Source organism: Erythrolamprus reginae, chromosome 4, assembly GCF_031021105.1.
Source record: "Erythrolamprus reginae isolate rEryReg1 chromosome 4, rEryReg1.hap1, whole genome shotgun sequence".
NCBI classification, from domain to species: Eukaryota; Metazoa; Chordata; class Lepidosauria; order Squamata; family Dipsadidae; genus Erythrolamprus; species Erythrolamprus reginae.
In genome coordinates, this window is record NC_091953.1 from 106,258,028 (window position 1) to 106,272,748 (window position 14,721).

The following is a 14,721-nucleotide window of genomic DNA, read 5'->3' on the forward strand; positions in this document are numbered from 1 at the left end:
CGCTATTTCACGGGTTTTCAAAGGGAGCTTAAATCCATTAAAAATTTTAATCCATTAAAAATTCATAAAACTCTTCTAAAGTACTACTGTACTCTATTAAGGAAATTGGTAGGATATCACATATAGTTCCAGCTGAGAAACATTATAGAATGACTGTTTAATGCAAAGGGTGGGTTTTAAAAGTCCAAATACTCATTAAATACATAAAAAAAGCATCTTTCCTCTACTTCATAGAAATTTGTTTTTCACAGGTGGTCTTGGAACGTATCCCCCACGAAAAACGAGGGATTGCTGGAGACACCTGCCATACATAGCACCCCAGACTTAACAATTGCCAATAAGAAAAACAAGAAAACCTATCGTATATAGTGGATGTGGCGGTGCCTGGAGACAACATATAGAATAGAAAGAACTTGAGAGGACAACAAAATTTAATTGTTTAATTTATATATGGTATGCTTGTGTGTATGTCTGTTAGTATATGGGGTCTTTTTTAAATCTTTAAATATTTTAAATTTGTCAGATTATTTATGATTTGTTCCACGTGTTGTGAGCCGCCCCAAGTCTTCGGAGAGGGGCGGCATACAAATCTAAGTAATAAATAAATAAATAAAATTATTATTATTATTATTATTATTATTATTATTATTATTATTATTATTATTATTATGTTAGTACAACACAGCAAACAAGATCACAATGCTGGATTTCGTATTTCATCGCCAGTCGGGCGCTTCCCAAGCACCTAGGACTGCATGATGTAGCGGTGAATTATGTTTGCCGATCCCAGTAAAGTGGCCTTTTGCAATTGACAGATGGAGATTTTGTAAATTCCAATGGTTTTCAAATGTCCACTGAGATCCTTTGGCATTGCGCCTGGCGTGCCAAATACCACTGGGACCACTTTCACTGGCTTATGCCAGAGTTGTTGCAGCTCAATTTTTAGATCTTTGTATCTCACTAATTTCTCTAGCTGCTTCTCCTCAATTCTTCTGTCTCCTGGGATTGCGAAGTCGATGTTCCATACTTTCTTTTTCTCCACAATCAGGATGTCTGGTGTGTTATGCTTCAGAATTTGGTCAGTCTGAAGTCGGAAGTCCCACAGTAGTTTTGCTTGCTCATTTTCAACCACTTTTTCGGGCTTATGATCAGTTCTTTGCCACTGGTAAATGGTAGTTCCGACACACATTCCAGTGGATCATCTGTGCCACAGCATCAGGTCTATGCTTGTAGTCAGTCTGTATGACTTTTTGCAGCAGCTGAGTATGTGATCTGTTTCTTTACAGAGTCTGCACTTTGGATCATCTGTTGATTTTTCAATTCTGGCTTTGACAGCATTTGTTCCAATGGCCTGTTCTTGTGCTGCCAGTATTAGACCTTCTGTCTCCTTTTTGAGTGTTCCACTTGTAAGCCATGACCAGGTCTTTTCTTTATCCACTTTGCCTTCAATCTTCTCCAAAGTGGATAAATAATAATAATAATAATAATAATAATAATAATAATAATAATTATTATTATTATTATTATTATTATTAATTAGATTTGTATGCCGCCCCTCTCCGAAGACTCGGAGCGACAAATAAATACCTGCAAATAAAAACAGAACAACAGTGGCAAAAACAAGCAAAGGTACTCCTAATAGTAGGTTCTGACCGATTTTGGAGAACTGGTAGCTGAAATTTTGAGTAGTTCAGAGATCTGGCAAATACCACCTCTGGCTGGCCTCAGATTGGGGAGGGAATGGGGATTTTGTAGTATCCTTCTCCTGGAGTGGGGTGGGAATGGAGGTTTTGCACGATCCTTACCCTGCCACGCCCACCCAGCCATGTCCACAAAACCAGTAGGGAAAATTTTTGAATGTCACCCCTGCCTAATAGTAATAGGCACTTTTGGTGCCATCCCAAAACAACTGGAGCACCACTTGAAAACCACTGGCATTAACAAATTCACCACCAAACAATTGCAAATTGTCACTTTACTCAGAACAGGTTACATCCTGCAATTATATCTATGACATCATCAATCTTCCACATCTGCCTGTCCCAAGTTTCAAGGACTCAATAGGTGGATAAAAATGCCAAATCCAGTCTAAACATCTGGATGGCTGTGTAATGAACTTTAATAATATTTCAAACACCAAGCTGTATATCAACATGTACATCTTCTTGCTTATCAGTCAAGCTACAATTGCAGGAATTTCTGATAGTAACAAATTTGTTGGGTTAATGAGAAGTGTATCTGAAAAAAGGTACATTTGAAAAATAATATACCATTCCCATTCCTTTACAAATTTCCCTGTGATTATGTTCTTAGGTTAATACTTTTCTGTGCCTGAAAGGGGTCATGTTAGAACAGATGCCTAAATCAACTGCCTTCCTTTGTTACAATATCAGTAATGGTCACTTCATATTTGGAAAAGAGACCAATCAAATATCTCTTCCCTGAGATCTCATAAAGTTGTTGTATTTTCACTAATTCTAGCTAAAGATTTATAGTGGTACCTCTACTTAAGAACACCTCTACTTAAGAACTTTTCTAGATAAGAACAGGGTGTTCTAGATTTTTTTGCCTCTACTTAAGAACCATTTTCTACTTAAAAACCCGAGCCCCGAAAAATTTTCCAGGAAATTTGAGAGCGTCACGAAGGCCCAGCAAGTTTCCTGTCATTACCCCTTTAATCCCGGCCATTTGGGCTGCCAGAGGAACCTTTTGGTGGCACTTAAGGAGGCTTTGGCAGCCCAGAGCGAATGAAGCATTTTCCTTTCTCTGAGCACTTGGACAGGGAATAAACCTCTGCCAGCGCCAGAGAAAAGAAACACTCCCTTCGCTCTGGGCAGCCAAGGAGTTACCACAGCGAAGGAAAGGCGCCGGCTACAAAGCGAGTGAACGAGAGGAGAGGGGAGCCCTTCAACATGGGAAGGAAGAGGCAGCAGGTAGCAGCATCAGCAGCCAGTGTATGGGAGGCAGCCTGGCACCGCGTATATTGGAGGCACGTGGTCCTCCTCACCACCTCAGAGTCCCTCTTTTTTTTTTAAGCTTTAAAGTCGTGGGGTTTTTTTTATTCCCCTCACCTCACTTTCTTCTTTCTGCAGCAACTGTTCTCCTCCTCTTCTTCCTGCCCCCCCCAAAATTCCGAGCTTTTATTTCTTTCCTAATGGGTTTGCACACATTATTTGCTTTTACATTGATCCCTATGGGAATAATTGCTTCTACTTAAGAACGTTTCTACTTAAGAACCTGGTCACGGAACAAATTAAGTTCTTAAGTAGAGGTACCACTGTATATAGTTTTGTCAGAAGACAACTATTCACTACTGGTGATAACTTTGCCACCTGTTTCAAAGAACATTTTGCTGACCTACCTCACTAGCAACTGGCAGTTATAATGTTCACTATCGTGCTTTAAGATATTGACCCTGATTTTTGATGCTTGCCACAGTTTAAGACAAAAAGAAAAAAAGGAATCAATAAGATACTGCTCTTTTAGCCATCTGTCAACCCAGAAAAAAAGAACCAAGTGGATAATCTCCTTACTCCTAATGCTTTATACCTTTCATACTTCTACTAATTGCTAATCTCATTTTTATCATTTGGAATATGTTAATATCTGAAAATGTAGTTAATTTATAGGAATCAGACTCCACTAGAAACACATTGGAAAACCAAAACCTTAGCCATCTAACATAAATAAGTAATTCACATTCGTACACAAGATATTATTAAAATGAAGTAATTTAAGAATATATTACTCTCTTCAAAAAGGATGCTTTAGATGTGTAAATGCTGCCCGTGGTTTTCCTCAGTGTTAACAAATGTCACCTGGTGTTAATTTAGTTGCTATATTTCCAACCTCAGTCTGAATTGCCTTCTAATAGGACAAAAGACTTGGTGTTCCCCCTCCCTTTAAAAAAAAATGGTAATCTACGTAGGTGAAAACAACATTGAAGAATTTCGGTGTGACACATTTAATAGTTCAAATGAGAAATAATTGAATACTTTGCAGCACAGTTTATCACCATGGGTATTACAGTGTTAAGTATTACTTAGTTTGACCATGTTAAAGTGAGAATGGATTGTTCAGTTGTGAAGCATATTATTTGTGGTCTATTTAGTTTTCTGCTTCTTCCTGTGAAAATTCCTCTCTTCTCCCCCCACTCCCAACAGCATATGCCAAGAGGAAAAAAAATGTAAGGAAGGTAAGTGCTTGCAATAATAAACCTTTACCTGAGGTGAAAAGCATTGCTATTTTGAAGAACAGGATAATTCAGGAGTCTTACTCTACCTACTGATTCCAAACAAGAGTGACACTTAGTATTGCTGTACCAGGTTATGTCTATTTTCTCTTTGCATCGTTCATAATCCTCTATATCCAATTGGGTCAAAGAGTTACATCAGCAGTACCATGACAATTAATTATTTTATTTATTTATTCATTCATTTGCCCAATACACAAATACATAGGAAGAAAAATAGACATGTAGTAATATATATGAGGGTAAAGTGAACTTAGAGGAGAGGATATATGAAAGAAAGAAAATATATATGATAAGTGAGAGAAAGGAAAGACAATTGGACGGGGCACGAAAGGCACACTAGTGCACTTATGTATGCCCCTTAAAGTTAGTTATCAATCATTCTCACCCTATAATGATCTACATCACAAAGCAAAAACAACAACAACAAACAAAAAAACCCAACCCGTTCAGGGATACAGAAAAGATTATGATGTTGGGTAGCAACAATAATACAATCATACATACACATTCTTAGAAGTAAGCCCCACACAGTTTAACATACCATTCTGTACTTCTATTACGTTTTGCCTAAAACTCCTTTGGTAAAATGCTAAAAAAAATTAAAAACTTACTTTCTAAGGAATCTTCTCTTGAAAAAAGAGGTCATGTCATTTGGGAACAACACGGGACAACCTCAATTCTTGTTCCAGTCAGGTTTTTTTAATAAAACAAAACAAAACAAAACCACAAACTATCAGAGTACAGTCCCTTTCTAAACAGGCTTCGTGACAAGTGATCCTAGAATTGTAACAAATCGTTTGGAAGATATACTTCTTTATACTCTTTTTTTTTCCTTTTGCAAGTTTTGGTCAACTGAGAGATTTGCTTTAGAGGGAAATATCTGTGCACCACCTTGCTTTTGTCTCAATCAGAGGGTTTAATAGTTAAAGTAACTGAAAAGGACCAGCACCAGAAAAGCTTCCGTTACCAGAGTAACGGTAAAAACAGACCCCAGTCTCCATGGCAAAGGGAAAAGCTATTTGCTGCAGCCTTTTCAGACCTTGAACAGACCCTGACAGTTTTCCTATAATCACTGAAGATTATTTGTAGCAACTAACTATATTATAATGTTAACGATAAGAGGGCTTTGAAATTGCACTGGGGTGGGGTGGGGAGAAACAAAATGCATGCAAAGAAATGTTTACCAATTTAGCTAAGAGTGAATTTATCAATTTAAAAATCATAATGTAATTCACTCTCCTAATCCAATTGAGGGAGGTCTTCATTTTTTATTACCGTTCTTACAGTTCATACAAAGAAACTTTGCTACTGTGAATCCTATATTCATTAAACTAGCATTTGCTAGTATCTATTGAATAATGTATTGTAAGATTCCACATGTTATAAACATAGTATTTTACTTGCACTTTTTTTGCAGTTCTGTTTCAGCTTGCTAACATTTAAGGCTGGAACCTGGTATGGATTTATTTTTGAGTATATACAGTGATACCTTGTCTTACAAACTTAATTGGTTCCGGGACGAGGTTCTTAAGGTGAAAAGTTTGTAAGATGAAACAATGTTTCCCTTAGGAATCAATGGAAAAGTGATTAACGCGTGCAAGCCCAAAATTCACCCCTTTTGCCAGCCGAAGCGCCCGTTTTTGCACTGCTGGGATTCCCCTGAGGCTCCCCCTCCATGGGAAACCCCACCTCCGGACTTCTGTGTTTTTGCAATGCTACAGGGGAATCCCAGCAGTGCAAAAATGAGTGCTTCCCTGGCAACGGAAGTCCGGAGGTGGGGTTTCCCAGCGAAGGGAGCATTGGTGAAATTGCAGCATCGCAAAAACACCAAAGTCCTCGAAACTCCACCTCCGGACTTCCGTTGCCAGAAAAGTGCCTGTTTTTGCGCTGCCGGGATTCCCCTGCTGTGATTCCCCTACAGCATCATACAAACACGGAAGTCTGGAGGTGGGTTTTCCCATGGAGGGGAGCCTCAGGGGAATCCCAGCAGTGCAAAAATGGGTACTTCGCTGGCAATGGAAGTCCGGAGGCGGGGCATCCCAGCGGCGGTGGTGGGTTTGTAAGGTGAAAATAGTTTGTAAGACGAGGCATCACTATATTTATATTTTGGGCTTCCCTGATAAGTATGCTACATGTAGACAGGTGCTATTTGTTACAAGCTCCATGCAGAATTATGTTACTAGTGTTTCAATAGAATTAGAAAGGAGATGCAGTGGAAATTAATATGCCAAAATTAAACTTACAGTACATAACAAGGTATACAACACTGAGATGTTCAGTGCTTTAAGTGCTATGTCAGGTGCCAGTAGAATGCATCAGTCATAATATGCCCATTAAATTAGAATTTTGTCACAGAATTGCTAAAACTTTTTCTATCTGTTTGATGGGTTTCATAAAAGACAATAATATGGGTTCTTGATAGTGTTCATAGTGTGACTTGAGTGGCACTGTTTCATCAACACCTCACAAATCCTTGACTAGAGGGAAGATTGAGTTAGAGATAGTTAATGATTTCTATTAGGTAGTACAAGACTACTGGTGATAATACTGGCATTGAATATAAGTTATGTTTGCTTTATTTCTGCTGATTATACTTTGGCATTGTTAGACAACTTTTTCATTGACAAATTTCATTTGGGTGTTCAGATTTTTGAAAGAATTTGGGATATAAGATGAATTGGGGTAAATCTTTTCTACTTCCTTTGTACTCTGATACAAGTTGTTCTTGACTTATCACCACAACTGGGACCAGCATTTCAGTCAATGAGTGAAGTGATTATTAAGCAAAATGCCTACTTGACCGCTTCATCCAAAGATTGCAGGCCCCATTCTCTAAGTTGTGCTTGTTAAGTGACAACATGGGTCATTAAGTAGATGGAGGACTCTATATCCAGAAGGGAATTTGTATGCTGGGCTGAAACAAGTAACTTCGTGATCCCTGCTTCATTTATCCATTCCTGTTCTGCCAGGCTCTCTGGTAGAAGCCTCCCGAAAATTCACGGGTACAAATTTCAGACACACACACGTTTGAAAATTCAAAACAATGTCCTTTATCACAAAATTCAAAAGAAACAAAGCACTCTTTTTGTATTGCAAAGAGCACTCTTCCCCAAAACAACCTTGTCGGCTGTACAAGTCCCTTAATCAGTCGTTAAGTACTTAGCTAGTAGCTGTGAAGAAACGTCACAGCCCTCCTTCTTCCCACGAAGTGAAACACACACACACTACTCTGCTTTGGTGTCAAAGGCATAAAAAATCCACAAACAAAGTTCAGACACAGTGAGGCACGATCCTGAAGAACTGCGATCAGATAATCTTCCACAACGGCCAAACTAGCATGCTGCTATTTATAGCAGCAGCTCTAATTACTGGAGCCCCACCCAAACACAGGTGGCCTCTCTTATCTCCTCTAATATTTCCTCAATTGGTCTCTTCAATGCATAAGTCTGCGCCTGTGTGCGTCTAACACTTCGTCATCCGAATCGACCAAAGATAATGGTGATTGGCTTCCTGGGCTGTGTGCCAAGCCCCCCTCTTCCAAGTCACCCCCCACCTTCTTCATCCGAGGAAACTGCACTCCCCGACTCTGTCGGCAACAAAACAGGCCTAGGACATGTTGACATTTCCCCTGCCTCCACCTCCATATTCCCTGGGGCAGGAGCTGGGCCAGAGCCAACCACAACAATTCCACTGCATGCTTTTCTCTCCCCTCTGTACATGGAAGAGAACACGTGCTCTGCCCTGGAGTGGGTATCACAAAGATCTTCGCTTTGTTTTTCCGACTCAGTGCAAGAGTTTCTCCTCCTTGTGCAAAAGGGGAACTTGTGCACTGGGCCGGATAAATGAAGAAAAGATCTTTAAGATCCTTGCTTTCCTTCGGCAGCTTGGCAATGGGTTTCCATCCCCCACTCGTTGGGTGCATGGAAGGGATGAAAAATCCTTTGGCAGATGGCAGTAGCTTGCAACATTCCCCACCAGCTTCCCCACTGATTTTCTGGAGAAGCTGGCAAATAAGATTGCAAATAATGATCACATGATCACAGGCTGCCAGGCAACTGGTCACTAGGTTGCCAAGCACTCAGATCACAATCATGCAGAGGGACAGTGAAATGTTTTACGACAGGCAAAAGTGCTTTACAGACCATAAAACACCCTTTCTGAGCTATTGTTCCTTTAAGCAATATAAACAGTCTGTCATAAAGACTACCTGTATATCAATAGAACTATGTAAAGAATTGAGTATTATAATCTTTATGGGCTGTATCTTGGATTGTGTATTCCTACAACTATTTTTATATGAAAGTATTAAAAGTTTCACAGAAGATTGTCATAGATATCAATATGTGGATTAAAACACTTGTAAGATGGTGGGGTAAAATTAATGATATTAAAGTGAACATTTTTGTCATTTAACATGACCCAGGATGCATACCATCCATGTTGCAGAAACAATAGTCAATAATGATATCCTACCAGAGATTTAGTTGAGCTCAATCTTTTTATTTTTATTTTTTTTATTTATTCTTTGTCCAATCATGATAAGGAAGCTAATAAAGACCTTGCTATCTACCCAGGCTTTGGGGCTTGGAGAAGATTGAGCCCTTTTAGATAAGGGGCATACATAAGTGCACTAGCCTGCCTTTCGTCCCCTGTCCAATTGATTGATTGATTGATTGATTTTGTCCAATACGCAATGAGGGTTTTAGTGGGTATACACATAGTAAAATACATGATGAAGGTTATAGAGGATATACTCATAGTAAAATATATCTAAGAAAGGATAGAAGAGAAGATATAGGAACATATCAATGAACATATCAATGAAAGAATAGAAGAAGAGATATAGGAATAGAAGAAAGGTATAGGAGATATAGGAGAGCAATAGGACAGGGGACGGAAGGCACTCTAGTGCACTTGTACTCGCCACTTACTGACCTCTTACGAATCTGGATAGGTCAACCGTAGATAATCTAAGGGTAAAGTGTTGGGGGTTTGGGGATGACACTATGGAGTCCGGTAATGAGTTCCACGCTTCGACAACTCGGTTACTGAAGTCATATTTTTTACAGTCAAGTTTGGATCTCTCCTTATCTCATATATATCATATATCTTCTCTTCCTTCATATATCTTCTCCTCTATTTTTATATCTTCTCTTTTTATATAATACTTCATGTCTATTCTCTTCAATATGTATTGTGTATTGGACAAAATAAATAAATAAAATTTAAAAAAAATTAAAAAATAAAGAGTTGGGTGAGTTTCTCTCTTTGCTTTGGAACTCGTGATTTGTTTATTTTTTGTCTTTTATTATTTAATCATAGGATATTCATACTTGTATGGAGTTGGACAGCCTATAGGTTGTATTCATAAATAAGTAAAAGATAAGACTGAATCATATATGTTAATCTTACACTGCCAACAAAGAGAAACTATAATCATTCTTTCTGATGCATTCTTCTGGAAAACGTAAAATGTTTTGATCAACTTGATATTCAAAGAAACAACATTTATTAAAGATTTACATCCACCGATGTTCTGTTACCGTATATCCAATTTTTTATACCATGAATCATAACTTACTAATTTCAACTTATTATATGAATATAAAATTAATTTGATTTCAAATGCAAATTCTACAGAAAATAAATGCATTTATTTGTTTGTTTGTTTGTTTGTTTAATTATTTATTTATTTATTCATTCATTCATTCATTCATTCATTCATTCATTTATTTATTTATTTATTGGATTTGTATGCCGCCCCTCTCCATGGACTCGGGGCGGCTAACAACAGTGATAAAAACAGCATGTAACAATCCAATACTAAAACAACTAAAAAACCCTTATTTATAAAACCAAACATACATACAAACATACCATGCATAAATTGTAGAGGCCTACGGGGAAAGAATATCTCAGTTCCCCCATGCCTAATGGCAGAGGTGGGTTTTAAGGAGCTTACGAAAGGCGAGGAGGGTGGGGGCAATTCTAATCTCTGGGGGGAGTTGGTTCCAGAGGGCCGGGGCCGCCACAGAGAAGGCTCTTTCCCTGGATCCCGCCAAACGACATTGTTTAGTTGACGGGACTCGGAGAAGGCCCACCCTGTGGGACCTAACTGGTCGCTGGGATTTGTGCGGCAGAAGGCGGTCCCGGAGATAATCTGGTCTGGTGCCATGAAGTGCTTTATAGGTCATAACCAACACCAGCATTTACTGACCAGCACTTACTGACTGATAAGACCAGACTGGTATGAGAATGAGAATTAAGAATTAAGAAATCTCCAGAACCATAAAGCCTACAAACTTGAAATTTGCACGTATGTTCCTCTTAGCTTTTATGCACTCACTAATTAGTTAGATTCTAATTAGTTAGATGCTATACTCCTTCTCCCAACCTGTAAATAACTCTGGATAGAACAGGATAGCATAGGAGATGCTTCTGTGGGGCAATCCTGAGGGAGAGGTCAGAGTGATCAGATTGAGCACTGCCTGACTCTGTAGTTTCTTTCCCAAACCCCAAAACCTTTAACCTTAGACTGTCTAAGGTTGACTTCATCCTATTCCAAAGAGGTCTGTAAGGAGTGTGCATAAGCACACTATCGTGCCTACTGTCCCTGTCCTACTGTCCTATTGTCTAAATTTATCTATACCTACTTGCTTTTGTTTATGTTTATACCATACCTATTATCTTGTACATGTTTTGATAAGAAAGAAAGAAAGAAAGAAAGAAAGAAAAAAAGAAAGAAAGAAAGAAAGAAAGAGCTAGAAAGCCTGAGGAAGAGAAGGGGATAGAATGGGGTAGCTTCTGTGGGGCAAGGCTGAGGGAGAAAGGAGGTTAGGAGAGGCCAATCATTAATTTTCAAGCTGTACCTGTCGATTTATCAAGCCTAATCACATAATTTCATACCCTCAGGCATGGGTATTCATCTAGTATAGAATAACAGAGTTGGAAGGGAGCTTGGAGGTCTTCTAATCCAACCCCCTGCTTAGGCAGGAAACCCTATGTCATTTCAGAGAAATGGTTATCCAATCTGTTCCTTAAAAATTCCAGGGTTGGAACATTTACAACTTCTGGAGATAGGTTGTTCCACTGATTAATTGTTCTAACTGTCAGGAATTTTCTCTTTAGTTCTAGGTTGCTTCTCTCCTTGATTAGTTGCCACCCATTGCTTCTTGTCCTGCCCTCAGTTGCTTTGGAGAATAGCTTGAATGCTGTGTCAAATGTCATGGTGGGTTTTCTAAAACCTCCTGAAGATAGTAACTTTGAAAAGAATTGTTGTGGAATACACACATGCACACACACACACACACACATACATACACAATTGTACCAATTGGAATTTTAATATCTTAGCTTGCAGGCTCAAATTCTTTACATCACAGTAACAGGAGGTACTCTATTTGTGCTGCTTTATCCAGATGTCAAGTTTTGTCTCTATGAATGCTTGATTCAGTATTGCAGAATGATAGGCTGATATTATCTCAATCCACCTTTAAAAGTAAAAACATTAAACCCTAACCTATTGGCTCACCTTCCGGTTTATTTTTACTTTCATAATGTAGTCCTACAGAAGATGGATGGATGGGAGGGAGAGAAAGAGGGAGGGAGGGAGGGAGGGAGGGAGGAAGGAAGGAAGGAAGGAAGGAAGGAAGGAAGGAAGGAAGGAAGGAAGGAAAAGATGAGGCAAGTTCATAATCAATGAAATGTAATATTGGATCTCTATATAACAACTAGGATAACAAATGGCCTTTCAGTTCTTCAAACATTACCTTCCCGTTGTAATTTACTCTTTTCCCCTCCCCACTTCAATCCATTTTCCATCCTCCCAATAATAATAATCCCAGAAGAGTTTTGGCCAAATAAAAGATGTGCTAATGATTATAAATGGTTCAAATATTCTGTCCAGTGAGTTTAAGTTAAGTGATAAAAGTTTCATGTAAAAAGAAATAATAAGTGGAATTTCACACATATTATAGCAATTGTAAAAGCATCCAATTTACATGGAAATAATGCAAAAGAATTCGGACCATGATGGTTTAAGTGAATCATTACATGCATCGCTGATACATTTAGAAATCTACAGCATGCCAAGTATGTTTCTTTTAGCATAATAACTCTTGTAATGGAGCCTTTAAAAGCTTTAAATGTATAGTTAGATTAACCTTTCCATTTGGATTTTGATATTGAAAAAGAAGAAACAGGAGATCTTTAAAAAGCCAATTAAATCAATATTCATTTTCCCTTTATCAGTGTATATAGTTTCCCTTGAGGACCTATCAGTCTAAGAAACATTATTTTATTTACTTGAATTAGAATGAAAATTGTTTAACTACATTAATCTTTTATATTTCTCAATAGTATTTGAGAAGCATGCTCAGTGTAGAAATAAGATTTCAGTGAATCAGGATATGTACAGTGACTACAATTCTCTGTGTGCCTACTCAAATGTAAGACCCATTATATCTTGTAGTTCTGTATGTGTGGGCAAAGTGGACCACTTTAAATATCTTTATCTCTACCTACCTTTAAACTCAGTTTCTCCCAGTGCTCTGGTTTTCACACTTACTGTAATAGTCATGGGTGGATATTCCAATCAACACTGAGATTATTGTGGTATAGTTTTAGTTCCAGATCCTGATGTGTTCCAAGGTTAACCTGCTTTTCCTAAATTAGTTCAGCCATCAGACTAAAATAGAGGACTAGCCACCTCTTTATGTCTCCCCACCCAAAAAAAATTCCTATAGCAGTCCATAGAAAAAGTGTTATGTTGGTGTGGTCTGTTAGCAGGTGTTGAGATCACACCAATGTCAAGGACTATAAAATATCGATTTATATGGCAATGTCAAACAAGGCCATTGCTGAAGAATACTCGAACTATAAAAGTGCATTCTTTCATTCTTCCACAATACCTGGAATGAGAACTGCCAGATGCACAAGTTGATTTCATAAAAGGCAAAGAGACAAGGTAATAAACTGTGAATATCACTTAAATTATGGATATTTCAGACCACCACACGTGCCTACTAAAAATCTGTATGGTTTTGTATTTTGACCATTAAGTAGTTTATTTATTTATTTATTTATTTATTTATTTTGTTCAATACACAATGAGGGTTTTAGTGGGTATATATCTATATACACATAGTAAAATACATGATGAAGGTTATAGAGGAGATGCTCATAGTAAAATATATCTAAGAAATAATAGAAAAGAAGGTATAGTAATAGAACATATCAATGAAAGAATAGAAGAAGAGATATAGGAATAGAAGAAAGGTATAGGAGATATAGGAGAGCAATAGGAAAGGGGACGGAAGGCACTCTAGTGCACTTGTACTCACCCCTTACTGACCTCTTAGGAATCTGGATAGGTCAACCGTAGATAATCTAAGGGTAAAATGCTGGGGGTTTGGGGATGACACTATGGAGTCCGGTAATGAGTCCCACGCTTCGACAACTCGGTTACTGAAGTCATATTTTTTACAGTCAAGTTTGGAGCGGTTAATATTAAGTTTAAATCTGTTGTGTGCTCTTGTGTTGTTGTGGTTGAAGCTGAAGTAGTCACCGACAGGCAGGACGTTGCAGCATATGATCTTGTGGGCAATACTAGATCTTGTTTAAGGCGTCTTAGTTCTAAACTTCCTAGGCCCAGGATTGAAAGTCCAGTCTCATAGGGTATTCTATTTCGAGTGGAGGAGTGATTCTTGTAGAAAGCTTTGGCTTGCAATAAACCTTCATACTCATTTGAAGTGCCCAAATCTCCTGATTTCCCTGATAAGAATTTATGACCTCGAAGAAATTTGAATTAAAATTACTTGAAGAAATGTAAACAATCTCAAATATGCTGATGGTACCATTTTGATGGTTGAAAGAAAGGAAAACTTAAGATATTGGTTATTTTTGTGTTTAAGCATTTTACTGGTTTATAAAAATATAAAATACAAAAATATAAGGAGAACTGAAAATAATGGCAAAACAGAGAAGGAAAAGAGAGGAAAAAGTGTAGGGTAAAGGGGAAAACAAAAACAAAAGCATTGACTTCTGACTCCTTTTGGTGCAATAGAGTAAGTAGTAACATACAATACAATAAGTAATAACATACAATATATTTTACATAATAATATACACTAGCCATTTCTATAACAACAAACCTATCTAGTCAAGAAAACCCAAAATCAAAGTTTTATTTTTTCCCCACCACGTCCAAAGTCCAAAAGCAATTTCAAAGTAGAAACAAAAATAATTGTAATCTTTTATTTAATCAAATTAGCCTATCTCTGCTAACTCCATCAACTTTTCCAGCCATTCATCCAAAATATCCTTCCATTTTTATGCATAAAGTATTTTTTGTTGCTGCCAGCAAGAAATTGGTTGTGGAAAGTGAAAGAAGAGAGCAATGCCAACTCTGAAAACAGGCAAATAAGTTGATATTGTAACACATTTTATCTTCCTAGGTTCACATACTC